We start from the raw sequence: 15,817 nt of genomic DNA on the forward strand, positions 1-15,817 counted from the left end.
GTTTCGAAACAACTTTAAAAGCAGTCCTTCCTTCCTTCCTTCCTTCCTTCCTTCCTTCCTTCCTTCCTTCTATCCATCATCATCTCCTTCCTTCCTTCCTTCCTTCCTTCCTTCCTTCCTTCCTTCCTTCCTTCCTTCCTTCCTTCCTTCCTTCCTTCCTTCCTTCCTTCTATCCATCATCATCTCCTTCCTTCCTTCCTTCCTTCCTTCCTTCCTTCCTTCCTTCCTTCCTTCCTTCCTTCCTTCCTTCCTTCCTTCCTTCCTTCCTTCCTTCCTTCCTTCCTTCCTTCCTTCCTATGAGGGCTCAGAGATGAGAAATCTGTGTGTTTGAAAGTATCAACATAATGGTTCTTGGCCATAAGTAGTATATAATATCATAATAGTTTGTGGAATCACTGAATTATGGAAGTGTATTGTTGGAGGGATGGATAGATAGATGGAGAGATGAAAGGGTAGCTCAGGTTACAGAACCAGAGGTTGGGTCTTCGATTCCCAGCTCAACCTCCTGCCAGTAGAGCCAGCCTGGGTGGCCTTGGGCCAGTGGCACAATCCCTTCTGTGGCCCCTAGAAGAAGCGAATGGTGAACTGCTTCGGAGTATTCTCTACCTGGGAAAGTCTGACAGAGAACTGCCATGAGGCCAGAATTGGCTTGGCAGTGCATGGTGAATCATTGCAGTTGAATGGGATCTGATAAATCGTCAACCCAACCCCACGCCAAGGCCTGGAATCTGTCGGTGATGCACCTCTGTCAGAAGGCCTCCCAGCCACTGTTGAACCAGCCTTTAAGAAAACAAGAGTCTGCCACCTGCTGCGTTGAAACACCTTTTATTCCCAGTAATGTGGTTGCAATGTTTAGAACCCACGATCTAACCAACAATAAAATGCATCCTCATCAATATTGTCAAATTGTTTAACTCCAAATGGAATTGTTCTTATTTTTGTTTGTATTTATTCCCAGCTATACTAGTGGGTTTTTTTAATAAAACATCTTTAAATTTTAAGAAAATGATCTGTATCATAACAGGATGTCTGTAAACATACAAACATATTTCTCAAATATGTCCTTTGTTTCTTTCAAGAGAGGGGATTTCGTTTTTGGTAGAGCCAAGATATGTAAGGTATGAGATCCTGAGGATTACTATGTGTTTCTGCCCCAGTTTTGCATGATTTCCTGGCAAGCCCCATCAAACAATGCACTCCTGCGTGTGCCATGTCAAATAACAGATGCATTTGAGTTCGCACTCCCTGAAAAATGGGCCTTTATGTTGTGGAAGTCTTCTTACAACAAATTCGGAAAGGTCCCATTTCAGACAGCTTCAGTTCACCAACCGGTTTGGAAGGAGGGTGCGAATTAGGTAATTAGCGCATATTAAAATTCAGAGCAGATTAATGTCTTGCCCGCCGTACCCTTGAGTTGCAGCTTTGTGCATGTGGAACATGGGAGGGGTGGTTAGGAAGTGGACCTTGATTTACACTAGGGATACAAGGATAGAGAATTTGAAACAAAAAGGGATCGTTATTCATCTGTGGGTTTTTTTTTTAATGGAATTTATCTATCATCATGGCCATAGTTTTTTCAGAAGGGTGCATGTAGTCTCAGAATCTTTCTGTGGAGATGTAGAAAGGTGCAGCTTGCTAGTGAGAAGCCTTATCCATTTCTGCGGGACAGAATCAGGTACATCTGAGTGAGGTGGGGGGGCAGGAAGCTTTAACAGATGAAATTTTTCCCTCTGATGTCAAGTTACACATGTTGAATTTGGGGGTCTCAAGCATTGAAATTGCTTGGAACGATGAGACAACATGAAGTTACTTTAAAAAGAAGCAGGGTTTCTTAGGATATTAAAATGCAGGCTGCAGGGGGGAAAAGGTGTATAGAAACCTAGTGGAGTAAAGTTGGAAGGGACCCCAAGGGGTCATCTAGTCCAGCCCCCCGTCATGCTGGCAATCTGTAGTTAACTCATAAAAGCCTCCATCGGAGGATTGCCCAACCCTTTCGAAAGAAAGCCGTTCTGTTGTCAAAAAGCTGTTCTTCTTTAGGATGTGATGGGCTGAAGTCAAAACCCACCAAATTAGCCCAGAGGTCCCGACACTGCAGATTGTACCCGACCCTTGATGTTACAACCGAAGTTGAAATAAGGTGGGGCCATCAGCTATCTCATTTCACACCACTTTGGAACCAGGGAAAGCTTTGATCTGCAACCAGAATATCCGTTGCTAAGATGCCTCATGCCCCCCCGCCAGTTTTGCACAATGATTTCTGCTGCATTCATTGTGTTGTATATTTTATTCTGGTTTTCCTAGTCAAGGCCACCTCTCGGCCCCTTTCCCCACCCGTGAAGTTTGCTCAGTCTCTTCTCGGCCTTCCAAGATTTCACCAGACTTGGCTTACCCACATCCAAGTTTCTCTTCGAAACCATGAGATCTAGGATCTTGAGAAAGCTGAAACGAGGAAGAAGCGGAATCTCTTCCTTCTACAGATTTCAACTGCCCCTGCTTCCTTTCTCTAGCGGAGCTACTTAAGGAGACAGTGCTTTTAAGTGAGCAAAAGATAAATGTGGAATATTAGATTTCTCTTTTGATTTTTCTGTGGGGCACATGTTAACTCACAATAGGCAACACAGCTGTCTAAGATTTTGCGAAAGCTCATGGCGCATCATAGCCGAGCCTCCTGGTACAAGATGGTGTAGATGTCATTGTGTTTGCCTAGGCTGGGTGTGAAAAATCTCTTTTCATTGGTGTTTCCCACTTTTCCCTATCTCAACATTGTTTTTTCTCTGTATTGGGTTCTGAGAATCCCCCGACCCCTTGCTTCCTACACAAAGGTGCAAATGTTTTTATGACTGTACTGTATATTCTCTCTGTCTTGTCCTGTTCTGTGAGGGCAAACCACTGCAAAGTTATCCCCCTAGACATTCAAGAGAGAGAGCCTTCTCGGTCACTGTTCCCAGACTGTGGAACTCCCTCCCACTGGGGGCCAGGCGGGCCCCATCTTTGCTGTCCTTCCACAAGCAGACAAATACCTTTCTCTTGAGGCAAGCCTTCCCTCAGTAAACCAGCTGCCTGTGTGTGATTTTTAGATGGATTCTTCTGCATTACTGCTTTGACTGGGTTTTTAGTACTACTTGTGTTTTCCATTATTGTGTTTTCCATGACTCAGAATGACATTTTAAAAAATATTTGTACACTTATTGTTCTTAGCTTTAATTATTGTCTTTTAATGTAGTTAACCACCATTGTATACTCATTGTTTTCAACTTTAAATATTGTCTTTCAGTGTTGTTAGTCGCCTTGGGTCTATTTCAAGGAGAAAGGCAGGGTAAAAATATTTTAGATAGATAGATAGATAGATAGATAGATAGATAGATAGATAGATAGATAGATAGATAGATAGATAGATAGATAGATAGATAGATAGATAGATAGATAGATAGATAGATAGTTTACAGTCCTCGAGAACAAAAAAAAAATGACAGTGTTTTGCCCGAGAAAAGCAACATTGCATCAAGAATACTTGGACTGCGATGATAAACAACTGCTCAAAATAACATCGCCGATGGCTTGTTTACATGGGCTTTTTAGAATTAGAAGCATCCAAGGTGGTGAGGAGTCCTTTTTAATTTTTTTTAGAAAACAGCCAGTCCTTCTCTGCTCGCTGTGGGTCATGTGAGTTGCTTTCCTAACAGAGAGGGCGCTCGTTTGGCACATTTTGCTCCAATTATGGAAAACCCTGATCAGGAAAGGGGAAAAAAAAAAAGCTTTCTTTGTCTCCCTGTCGCCTGGAGGCAAGGAATCAAAAATTCCTCTGTCCTGTTCCCTTTCGGCAGCCAAATCTACGAGGAGGATGGATTTAGCAAAGCTTTCTGGACACCCTTCCTTTCTGTACACACGCTTGCGAACCCGTTCAATGCCTTTCGGCACCCTGGCCGGTCCCTGAACCCGATGGGTCTGTGGGGCAAAGTGTGAAACGGAGCGAAAATGGAACCAGGGCGAGATGCTGAGGGAGCCCCTTCCAGGAATCTGCAGGATCTTTTCTTTCCGAGCCGGTGTCCCTTTTGCTCCGACTTCTGGCCCAAACTTTTCCCACCAACCGTCAGGAGAGGGTCGACTTCAATTCCCATCGTTCTTCAGCCTGCTTGCAGAACAATGGGAGCTGTAATCCAGCCTCCAGGAGGGCTACAGCGGCTCCATGCCTTTACCCAGAACCGAAACAGCCCCACCTCGCCTGAGGGATTGGAGCAGAGGTTGTAGGGGGTCAAAGGAGTAGACTTTCTGGTTAACAGAGATGGCATCATCTCCCAACCCCATCTCCCTCACCCCACGCCAGCTTCTCTTTCCCCTCGGCCCTTGAATGGCTTCACTCAGTGCCCCACAACAGCTTAGGGGGTTAGCTGGATGTTCCCTACAAACCATGTCTAGGGGGGATGCTATCCCTTTCATTATGTAAGGTATTTTGGGAGGAAGGCTTATGTGGGCAGTCAAGACCCGTTACCTTTACAAAAGACCTGCTCCTGGACGCTAGAATGGGGCTGTCAAAATGGCTCATCGTCACCTCTGCTTGCAACATTTTGATTTCTCCTTGGACGTTTGCCTGGCCCGTGCTAATGAGCAAAACACTTGAGAAACGGCTATGATGTCACTGGCTGAGAGCGGTGACTCATGCAGAGACACAGGGAGTAAACCGATTCCCTTGAGGGAGGTTATCCTTCTTCTTTATATACACTCTGAAAGGGGATCTTTTGGGAAGGGGGAAGCCTAAACTCGGAGAGCCAAAAAAGGTCAGATTTCAGGCTTCGTAGGAAAATCAGTCTTGCAAAAACCCAGCCGTTTCCTCGCTGACTCCATCAGTGGGTCTTGCAGCCCCAGAGAGGGTTCTCCCGCCACACCTCAGCCTGTTGAGATGCCAGCCGCCCATTCCACCAAAGGCAGCACAAAAACCTTCCCAGAACAAGGTTTGGCTCAGCATCCACGTTTCATGGTTGCTCAGACAGCTGGGCAGGTGTTGGCCGTTTCCCCCCCAGACATGCCTACATTCCTGGCCCCAAAACGCCGGGGAGAGCAGAGGAAGAGGCAGAAAGCAGCGCCGGGCCCTTCCTTTCTCTGCGTGCATGCAACACCACAAAAACCTAGTTGTGTGTGTGTATGAGAAAGAGAGAGAGAGATTGAGAGAGTTTAATTTCTCAAACACAAAAAACCACCATGGTCATGTCTATGAAACGAATGTGCTTTCAGCTGCAATCAGCTATATTTCGTGTCTCTTTCTTCCCTGCGATGCCATGAGTTGACAGTGGAAAACACGAAAGCTACATGTTTGGGTTCTTATTGGGGTTTCCCCGGCCCTCCCTTCAACCCTGTGCTACACAACAACTTCACAACAGCACTGCAAGGTAGATTGGGCAGGCAGAAGGGAAGAAAGCCTGGCTCAAGTCCCTTCTGTGGGGTTGGTGGCTCTCTGGGGCTTTAAATTCATACCTGGGAACACTTAAGTCCCATGGATATCAAGCAGAGAACCTGATCTGGCTCAGCCACTTCCCACAACCGCATCTCCCATCATTCAATACATCCGTCCCACATTCACCAGATCCTCCCTGTTCAGAAGCAGTTTACCACCCTGAGAACAAACGCTAAGTGTATCTTATCGCCTTTGCGCCTTCGCCTCTAAGGGATCCAGCACACTGCTGAGCCCGGTCAGTCTTCGGACCGGCACAACAAAGCCTCCACGTTCCAAAGCAGTGTAGCCCCAAAAGATGGTCAGACGCCGAGGGACCACCAACGGGAAAGAGCTGATGGCTTCAAGCGCTGCTCGGGGCGTTCCTGGCGGCATCTGGCTCGCAGCTGTTGAAGACAGGATGTGGGATGTTTTGGACTCTTGGACGCAGCCAGGGGTGGGCTGTGCCAGCTCGGCTCTTTGCTGGGGTGCAGGAAGAAGGCCCCCCGAGGACGGTCCCTGTAAAGCTCTTTGGCTTTCACGTGGTTTTGTCGTGACCTTACGAAGCAACACCCTGAACAGTGAGGAAGAAAGCAAGGGACGAGTATTAATAAAAAACGTCATTTACCTTGCTGTTCTGGCATCTGCCCTTTCGAGGGATTTCTCTGCTGCTCTCAGTCCTGAGGCTCAAAGCAATTTACGATGAAGGCCCATCGCTGCCCATAAGATGCGCTACAACCCCCCCCCCGGCAGAACCATTGATGGGCAAAATAAAGGCAGCAATAGATCCACACCCTTATTTACAGAGAGCGAAAGAGGTGGGGAAAGAGGGAGAGCTTTGCCAGAAGGTAAAAACATTACTGCTAGAGGGGCTGGCAAAATGAGGGGGGGTCCAAGGTGGGTGGGCGATGACAGGGAGGGCCCTTCCTTTTCATCTACCTTTTCTCAGGTAGGAGGGGATACCCAGAAAAGGGCAGACGGAGATCCCCCTAAAGGCAGCTTGATATAGGGAGAAAGTGATGTGCAGCCCTCCAGACCTCAGATCCCATTGTCCCTCATCCGGAGTCATGCTAACTGGGGCAGATGGGAGTTTGAGTCCTACAATGCCTGGAGAGGTCTTCCCGTTCTCCACCCTTGACAGGAAAGCGGATGTTCCCAGGCATTGGTCGAGGCTGGATCAGGATTTCTGAAACGCCAGCCAGCTGCTTTGCCAGCAAGCTTCCCTCTGCTCTTATCTCCAGTCATTGGATCGGAGATAAGAGGCTTTTTGGAGCCCAGAACGCTGTTCCTTACTATTGGGTCATTGGAAATCAGATATTGCATCCCCACAAATCTTTTCAATTCTGAATCTGGTCCTTGGTCTTGGAATAAGCCCCCCATCCCCGGGGGTCTGGATGCTTCTCCCCACCACTGCCGTCACCCAGGTGGCCAGCTCAGCTGCTTCCCATTCCCTGAGCTTTGAGAGTCCAAGAGGCGGAGACTCGTGACATCACAGAAGCAGGGCAGGCAGAGGTGGGAAGAAACGCAGGCTTGGGTGGGCAGTCTCATGGCTTCACAAGCTGTAGTGCCGGTGCTTCACCCTCTCATACAGATGAGTAGAGATGGGGGGCCTCCCTATTGAAGACTTAGAGAGGCAGAGGAACTCCCTGAAACTTGAATCAGACCGTTCCTGGGGAGACCTTGAACCCTTGGCAGGCAATGAGGAAAGGACTCAGGCTTTACCTATAAGACCTGTGGCCATTCCTTTCTAAGTACCTAAAACAGGTGAAAGAGATCTCCCTCCAGCTGTTTCTGGGAGCAGCTCCCATCTGTTCTTGCCAACACAGTCAATGATAGGGGATGATGGGCATCATAGTCTTCCCCACATCTGGAGGGGCACCATCTTGCACATCTGTGCTCCGTCTGCACCTCATGGGTTTCATTACCAACTTTTCCTTCTCGTCAAGCGAGTCACTTGATCTTTTTCCGGGTCCATTCATGCAACATGTATATGTGTACTGCAGTTTGTTTTGCCTTCATCTGTAAATATTTAGCCCTGTTTATTTAAGTTTATCAATTGCATGATTATTTTAACAAGGTTTTGTGTTTATGGGATGATTTCACCAAGAGAGCAAATAGAAACCAGCCCTTTTTGGAAAAAAAAAATGTAAAAGTGAGATCAGCAAATAATTTGGACTGCAGAAATATGAGGAGAGCAATGCAGGATCAGGCAGAAGGGACAGTTAAGGGAGGATCCTGCCCACCAGTATCTTTGGAGGAGACAACAAGCAGAACCCTTTTTCTTTTGCACTTGCCGGCAATATTTGAGATAAGACAGAGGTACACTGCACTTTAATATGGAGGTTCCATATAGCATTCATAGCTGATAGACGTAATTTCTTCTGTACAGCATCCCCTGGTGGATCAACACAGAAACTGGGAATTACTGCACTGAAAAGAAGGCCCAAGAGTTTGGATAAGTTCCCTTCTGGACTACAAAGCCTAGAGTCCTCCAGCCAGTTGCCACCAGTAGCTATGCAGGCTCGGGGGGATCATGTGCATTGAAGTCCACAAATGGAACTTATCCAGATACCAGTCACAAGCGCTACAATCCCTCTGCTCTCTAGCTGGGGATTATGAGAGTTGTAGTCCATCCGAAGGGTGGGAGGCTAAGTCGTGCCCCGCTTTACGATTACCCCGCATTATGACGAATCCACTTCACGACAACATTTTTGCGATCGCTTTTGCGATGGCAAAACGATGGTCTAAACAGGGTTTTTTCGCTTTGCAATGATCAGTTCCCTGCTTCGGGAACTGATTCTTCGCAAAACGATTTTTTAACAGCTGATCGGTGGTTTCAAAATGGCCACCGGGTAATTAAAATGGCTCCCCACTGTGTTTAGGGACAGATTCCTCACTATACAGGCACCGAAAATGGCTGCCGTATGGAGGATCTTCGCTGGACGGTGAGCTTTTAGCCCATTGGAATGCATTGAACAGTTTTCAATGCGTTTCAGTGGGCTTTTTATTTTCACTTTACGACGTTTTCGCTTAACAGCGATTTTCCTGGAACGGATTATCGCCGTTAAGCGAGGCACCACTGCACCCCTCTAGATTTTGGCCCAGCTCTTGCAGATGAGCAACTGAAACACTGGAGAGCGAAGACTCTGGAACACAGATCTCTTTCGTATACATGAAACATCAGCATTACAGGGTTGCCAACTTTTCAAACAGCCCCCACTCCTCTGCTTGATCAGCAAACTTCAGCCACGGACAATTCTTCCCTTTGTGTTGTGAAAATATGGGTATCTGCAGCTATCCTATTTTGGGCACACCATGAGAAAGCAAGACCATCATACTGGGAAAGGTGGAAAAGCAGCGGGAAAAGAGGAACACAAAGCATGAGATGGATCGACTCTTTTGTGGTCAGTTGGCAGTCCCGACTGCAGGAGGAGACACTCCGCCTCCGCTCCAATGTCATTGTGAATCTTTCTGGATCATTTTATCTTCTCATTGAGAAAAAACAGAGCCTGGAAAGTCATTGCACACAGCAAACCCCCCCCCGACCAAAAATCAACGCAACCCTATGCTCAAGCCATCAGGTCTTCTTTAGACCTACAGATTGCGCCAGCCACACTTTCCCGGATCCCGTACCTGGGCAGAAGGTGTTTCTCGGATTCGGGCTTTCACAAGAACCAGCCATTACAATCATTTTGTGCAAAATTGCATGGATTTATTAATCTGCACAAATATTATTGGGCCCCAGAAAGCGTTCTCGGCCTCATTCTGTTGAGAAGCGTTTTGTGGTCCCTCATCTTGGCCTGCAACGAAGAGAGACTTATGTCCCCTGTAAGACTCACACACGTATTTCAGGGCGAGGGTCCGTGGAGTACAAACCGCTTCTTGAGATCCATGCCAGTAGATTACAATCCGTGGACTCTTGCAACACAAGGCGTTGGTTGAATTTCAAAGACGCCGCCAGATGTGTTTCGGTTGCTGTTGCTGGCACAAACTAAAAATGGCCGCCGTGCTGCTAATGGACCCCAGACTGCCTGTGTGTGCCTTCGCATGGCCTCAGTTGTAGGGATGGGATTTGCGGGACTAGAGATCCCATTTTTTATTCTGGGTGTTCTACTTTACAGATTCCTAAATGCGGCTCACCTGGGAGCTAGGCCTTAACCGGAAGTCTTTAAGGCCGAGGTCGGCTTAGCTTTACCTCACTTCCTGTTCCAAAGGAAAACTCCCAGTTTGACCTGGCGTGGAAACAAGGAAGCTTGGGTTGAGCTGGGCCTTAAAAGCTTCTCATTGAGGCCTTTCTCCTAGTTGAGCCACATGTAGGTGTCAGTCTGTCAGGCAGAACTCTGAGACTGGAGAATTATGGGATTTGTAGTCTAAAAAATATCATCCCTAGAACATGTTTGTGATCCAAATGGCCACCTTCTCCCAGCCCCCATGACTTCTTGTGCAGGTTTACACAACGACAGGGCCTGTACACCTGACTGGGAGGGTTTTTCTCCCGTCTGGGCCAATTTTAGGAGGGCTGCAAAGCTGCTTCCTGCCTCTGCAACCGAAGAAGGGCCAGCTCCGAAGGGGGAGCGAAGGCCGACATGAAGAGCAAAGGAGGAGCTAAGCGCCCTGCGCTTGCTCTGGCCATCCCTCCATCCAGTCTTGGAGGGAGCCAGCCTGCAAGCCCCTCCCGGACAGATGTTTTTGTCTCCAGATGTGGTTGCGTGCCTGGCAGGGTTCCTGAGGTCACTGACCAAGGAACATTCCTCGTGCCCGCAATTCGAGGTGGCCCAGGCCTCTCCCCAGGCCGGCCGAAACTTCAAGGGTCTGGAGGCTGCTTTGGAGCCGCTCCGCCGGTGGGTTCCTCTCTCTCTTTTCCACTTGGCTCCGGGTGGCTCCAGATGGCCCGCCTGTCTGGGCCGGCTGGGGATTCTGCTTCGGAAGAGAACGCAGCCTTTCCTCCCCGCTTCTCTCTCCTCTTCCCCCCTTTTTTCCCCTTCTTACGCAGCTGTGTGGCACGGTCTTACAAAACAAGCACGGCCGAGCAGGTTGACGGTGGTGGAGGAACACACAAGTTGCTCGCAGCCGCCCCACCTGCGTCGCCGTCGTCGTCTGCTTCCGTGGGTCAAGGAGGGGGGGAACGGGAATTGGCCCGGAGCAATGGGGTGGAATTGGGGGCCCGAGGTGCGTGGGTGGGGAAATGGAGGGTGGTCAGGAGAGCCTCCATCAGCAGCAACATGGATGGAGGCAGAACAGACCAACGGGCCACGAGTAACGGAATTATATGGACTTGTGAAGGGATCCCCAAAGGTGATCTAGTCCACCCTTTAGGAGTGATGCAGGAAATCCACTCCTCAGGGATTCCTCACCCCCCCCCAACGGACACCTCTCCTCTGCTGAAAGAAGATGTTCTCCAATCGTGAGGTGGTCTTTCCCACTAGGAAACAGCCCATAATCATCAGGAAGTTCTTTCTAAAATGTATCCCCAGTCCTGTTGGGGAATAAATTTGGCCTGTCAGAAGCAAAAGGACCAGTGCCAGCTCTCCTTCTGGGTACAAAACCCCACCGGCTTTGCCCGTTGGGCCTTCCGTCAGCCCCCAATGTCTGCCATGGCACCCAAAGGCAGGCTGCCAGATAACTTAAGCCCTGGGACATGTACCGCTTGCTACTGCTCCCTAATGCCTGCCGCCCGAGGCAGCTGTCTCCCTCCTATCTAATGGTGTGGCCAGCCTGATGGGTGGGCATGCAGAATACTGGGAGGCAGAGGCTCACGCCCATTTTGCTGGAGGTGATTTCCTACGGTGGATGCTGCTCTACAGGGAAATCTCGTTTCCGATGGATTTTTGGGGGAGTCGTAGTTGGTAGACGTTCTACATCAGGCACACACAAAGCCATTGGACCATCTGTGGATCCAGCTGGTCTGATCTAGCCTTCGAGATCGTGCCTGTCGGCAGGAAGAGAACGGTTCTAGTGACAGCCAGGGTGGCACAGAGGTTGGGGGCTGAAGGTCGAGGGCCCTGAGATCAAATCTCTACATGGCGATAAAACTCACGGAACAAACTTGGGCCAGCCATATTGTCTCAGCCTGGACTCCCTCACAGGGCTGTCTTGAGGATAAAAGGAGGAGGCGGGCCCTTCAGCTCACTGGAGAAAAAGGATGCAAGAACGTCCAGAATGTTTGTGAACATCCCGTGTCATCAGGGTAGCTCATGGTCGCTTAAGTTGCCCTGTGGGATTTTGCTGCATCTATTCAAGGCCTTGAGGATTCAAAGAGAGGAACAGGCCCAAAAATTCAGCAAACGCCGTGTCCTGGGGGCTTGATCCTGAGCGACGCCGAGTGCCTGCGCTGTGAGTCACCCGGTTTGCTATGTTTAGAAGCTTCACAGGACGCTTTCTGCTCCAGTTCCAAAAACATCGTTCCTTGCCCGAGTCGGGGCTGCAGTTAAAAAAAGGGCGAAGATGAAAGGCAGACTAATTCTGAGGACTGTCCATGCTGGGACCCGCAGGCGAGCAGAGTTTTGTTGACTTTGGCGCCGTCCTTCCAGGCTTGGCACGCACGCCCATCTCCCGGCCTCCTCGGGGTGCCGAGCGAAGGCTCTGTCTCCCACGCCAGTCTTTGCCTGACTCCTTCCCCTGCCCCAGACACACACGAAAGAAAGAGAGGTCAGGAGGGAACGGTCAGACCCTGGCCACCCAAGTAACAGCGGGTCCTGAGGCCGGAACGGAAAGGGCAGTGTAGGAGCAGCCTCTCTGTCGCTGGCCATAGAGGCATCGTCCCAAATATGAAAGGCACTTAACAATTTAAATGTGTGGGGAGGGAGAGAGATGCAGAATTTTCAGGGGGAGCCAAATTTCTTTTCATCCAGTGCAGCTGCCTTTGGAACTCCCTGCTACAAGAAGGTTCAAGGACTTAGAACATTCAAAAGGGGGGGGGGTGAAATCAATAAGAGGGAGGCAGGGGAGGTGTGAAGCCAGGAGGTCTTTCAAGATAAGTGTGTGGCTTCTTCAGCTTTATTCTAAGAGGAAGATCATGAGGATGATGACAACGACGATGACCTGCAAACTGGAGGAGGAGGACCTCCCTCCACCAGGCCCCAAGGAATGGGGTGGGTTCCTCCAGTTTCCTTTGGGAGGAAAAGAAACCCGCAGCTGGCTTGCGGAACTCATTGCCACAAAACACACAAAGGGAGCCCCTTGATTCAGACAGATTCAAAGGGAGAGGAGAAAAATCCTTTTGAGAATAGGAAGGCCTCTCGTCTCATACATTTACCCAAAGAGCTAACCCAAAGAACTTCCATGTCCAGGAGCAGTAGATCTCGTAATGTTTTGGCCACAGGTAAAACCTGTCCCTCCCATAAAAGTTTGCTGGATGGGATCAAATTTGTGCTGGCTTGTCTTCTTTGCTTAGGACTCAGTTCTCCTCCCACCACTTTCTGGAAAAGGAGCCCTGCTCGGGGTGGCCTTTATTTCAGAAACGCAGGCAGGCAATAGTCTTCATGCAATTTGTCAGCAGGGGCGGCTGATATATATATTTTAAACCGTTAACATCTCATAGAGAGGTGGCAGGACCCAAGAGCTGTTTGCCTGCGAGATTTCAGGGGTCCAATAAAGGTTACGACTCACCCTTGGTTTGTGACTACAATGGCCAACATCCCCTGACTGGGAAGGGGATTCTGGGTCTTGTAGTTGCCCCCCCAGAGATGCTCCTGAGCTCTTGTTTTGAAGGTGCCCCTTGGCACCCACACCTCTGCCACCCTTTGTAGCTAGCCGGCCGCCAACCCCACCCCGTTGCCAAGGGCTTGTTATACCCTTGGCAGATTTCGGAGGTGAGCTCATGAGCGGCAGTGCCGGACATGAATGGCCCCAGTGTGTTCCCGTCTCTCTCTTTCTCGCTCTTGCTGCAGGTGCAGCTGCGCTCCAGCCTCGTGGCTCTCCGGGGCAGGAAAGGGAGGTGTAGGACATGGCTGGCAGGGCGGATGGGGCCCCGGTCCAGGAACCGCACGAAGCTGGAAGAGAGGCCTCTCTCTCTCTCTCTCTGGCGCGCACGGGGCTTTTGGGCCGGGCGTGTTTGTAAAAGAAGAAGGGGAGCTGGTTCCTCCAACAGAGAGAGAGGCACCCCTTGGCGGCCAGCAAACACATTTCAAAGGCAGGGCGTGTTGCAGAAGCTGGACAGCGTCGGGAGAGAAAGAAAGAAAGAAAGAAAGAAAGAAAGAAAGAAAGAAAGAAAGAAAGAAAGAAAGAAAGAAAGAAAGAAAGAAAGAAAGAAAGAAAGAAAGAGAAAGAAAGAAAGAAGAGGAAGGAAGGAAGGAGAGAGAGTGAGAGAGAGAGAGAAGGAGAGAGAGAAACAAAGAAAGAAAGAACGAAGGAAGGAAGGAGAGAGAGTGAGAGAGAGAAAAAAGAAGGAGAAAGAAAGGAAGGAAGGAAGGAAGGAAGGAAGGAAGGAAGGAAGGAAGGAAGGAAGGAAGGAAGGAAGGAAGGAGAGAGAGTGAAAGAAAGAAGGAAGGAAGGAAGGAAGGAAGGAAGGAAGGAAGGAAGGAAGGAAGGAAGGAAGGAAGGAAGGAAGGAAGGAAGGAAGGAAGGAAGGAAGGGAGAGTGAGAGAGAGAGAGAGAAAGAAAAGAAAGAAAGAAGGGAAGGAAGGAAGGAGAAAGAGTGAGAAAAAGAAAGAAGGAAGGAAAGAAGGAAGGAATGAGAGAGAAAGAAAGAAAGAAAGAAAGAAAGAAAGAAAGAAAGAAAGAAAGAAAGAAAGAAAGAAAGAAAGAAAGAAAAAGGAAGGAAGGAAGGAAGGAAGGAAGGAAGGAAGGAAGGAAGGAAGGAAGGAAGGAAGGAAGGAAGGAAGGAAGGAAGGAAGGAAGGAGAGAGAGAGTGAGAGAGATGGAGCTGGAGATATCCAGGTCCAGGATGAGCCTTGAACATTGGTGCCCGTAATTCTGTGCCGCCTGGCAGGGCTGACACAGTTTCTTTGCAGACTTATTCCCTCTCCAGCTGGCCAAAGGAGGCACTCTGTGATTTTACAGCCTGAATCGGTCTCCTTCTCCCGATAATGCCATCCTGGCTCTGTCTCTTCCAGGAACAACCCAACCGCCCATTCTCGGGAGCTGAGTTCTGAAGACCCTGCCAGGCTCCCGGGCCAGCCCGAGGTCAGCCCCCTCTTCAACCGGCGAGGTCGGCCGGCCTGGATGTTAGGGGTGGGTGGGAGAGGTTGCTTGAGCCCCTCTATTGAGTTAGGGCCCTGTTCCTTTGCAAGATGGCTTTCTGGTCCCCAAGAAAAATGGGACGTTCTGCTTCTGCAATTGGATGGGGTTCATTTTTAGGGAGCTGGCCTCCAAGTGGAGGTTGGGACCCACTGGGATGTGTCCAGAGCTGGAAAGGGGCATGGACTCACTTGGGATTTCATCCACTTCTGAAAAGAATAGAAAAAGAGCAGCTTAGCATCTCCTGCTAGGAATGAAAACTGAACAGGAGAACCTCCATCTTCAGCGATAGTCTACATGGAGTTTATTGCCACTGCAAATATCCACTTAAGTTATAGCAAGTCACATCTAGGGAGGGAGGGTGGGCAGATTCTGAACTGGTGATTTTCTTCCTTACTGGGAAGATTTTTTTAAAAATATATCAGTAAATAGTCATTATTATTTTTTGAAAAATCAAAGTAATGCCAGACTAGTGACTTTGTGGGTTTGTTGATACATACAGCAGCAATCCCTTCTGAAAGGTTCCATGGGGCATAATTAGACTGCGGAACTCACTGCCACATGACGGAACGATGAGTACCTGATATGGCTTTGAAAAAAAAAAGAGTGGACTAATATTGAAATAAATAAGTAAAATCAGGAGACGTTAAGCTTGTTGGGGCTGTCTGATTCTTAGCCAGGGGAACAAGTAAGAGCCTCTCCGTTCAGAGGCAGTGTATCTCCAGATACACAACGCAGGGCCTGAGCAACACGAAATATTTTTTGCCTTCACCTTTTAAAGGTGTGTCTCTCTCTGGAAGCTTGCGTCTCGCTACTCTGTGCTGGAAACGGAAATCTGGGTTGGAGAGTTCTCACTTTAATCCAAAGAAGTCATTCTTCAGATTCTTTTTTTTTAAAATAAATTTAAATAGCCTGATACATCTTCATTCTTCTTTCCAATGAACAGTTCCTTTTGTCCTCAGAGTATATATATATATAGATATATATCCCTAATTCATAGCACATGGTAGAGATTTCGCAGTGAGACACAACACATCCATTACTGTAAGAAAATAGCCTTGTGGCATCAGGGGATGTTGGGGAAATTCATCACAGCAGTGGATCAAATCCAGCCTCCCAGGCAAACTGGGCTAGGATCATTTTCTCCTTTAAAAGCAAATACAAAGAAGCCCATCAGAATTCGGCAAAGTTTTTCAGAAACCCAGATTTTAGCAG

The sequence above is a fragment of the Pogona vitticeps genome, chromosome 7, assembly GCF_051106095.1.
Source record: "Pogona vitticeps strain Pit_001003342236 chromosome 7, PviZW2.1, whole genome shotgun sequence".
Lineage (NCBI taxonomy): Eukaryota > Metazoa > Chordata > Lepidosauria > Squamata > Agamidae > Pogona > Pogona vitticeps.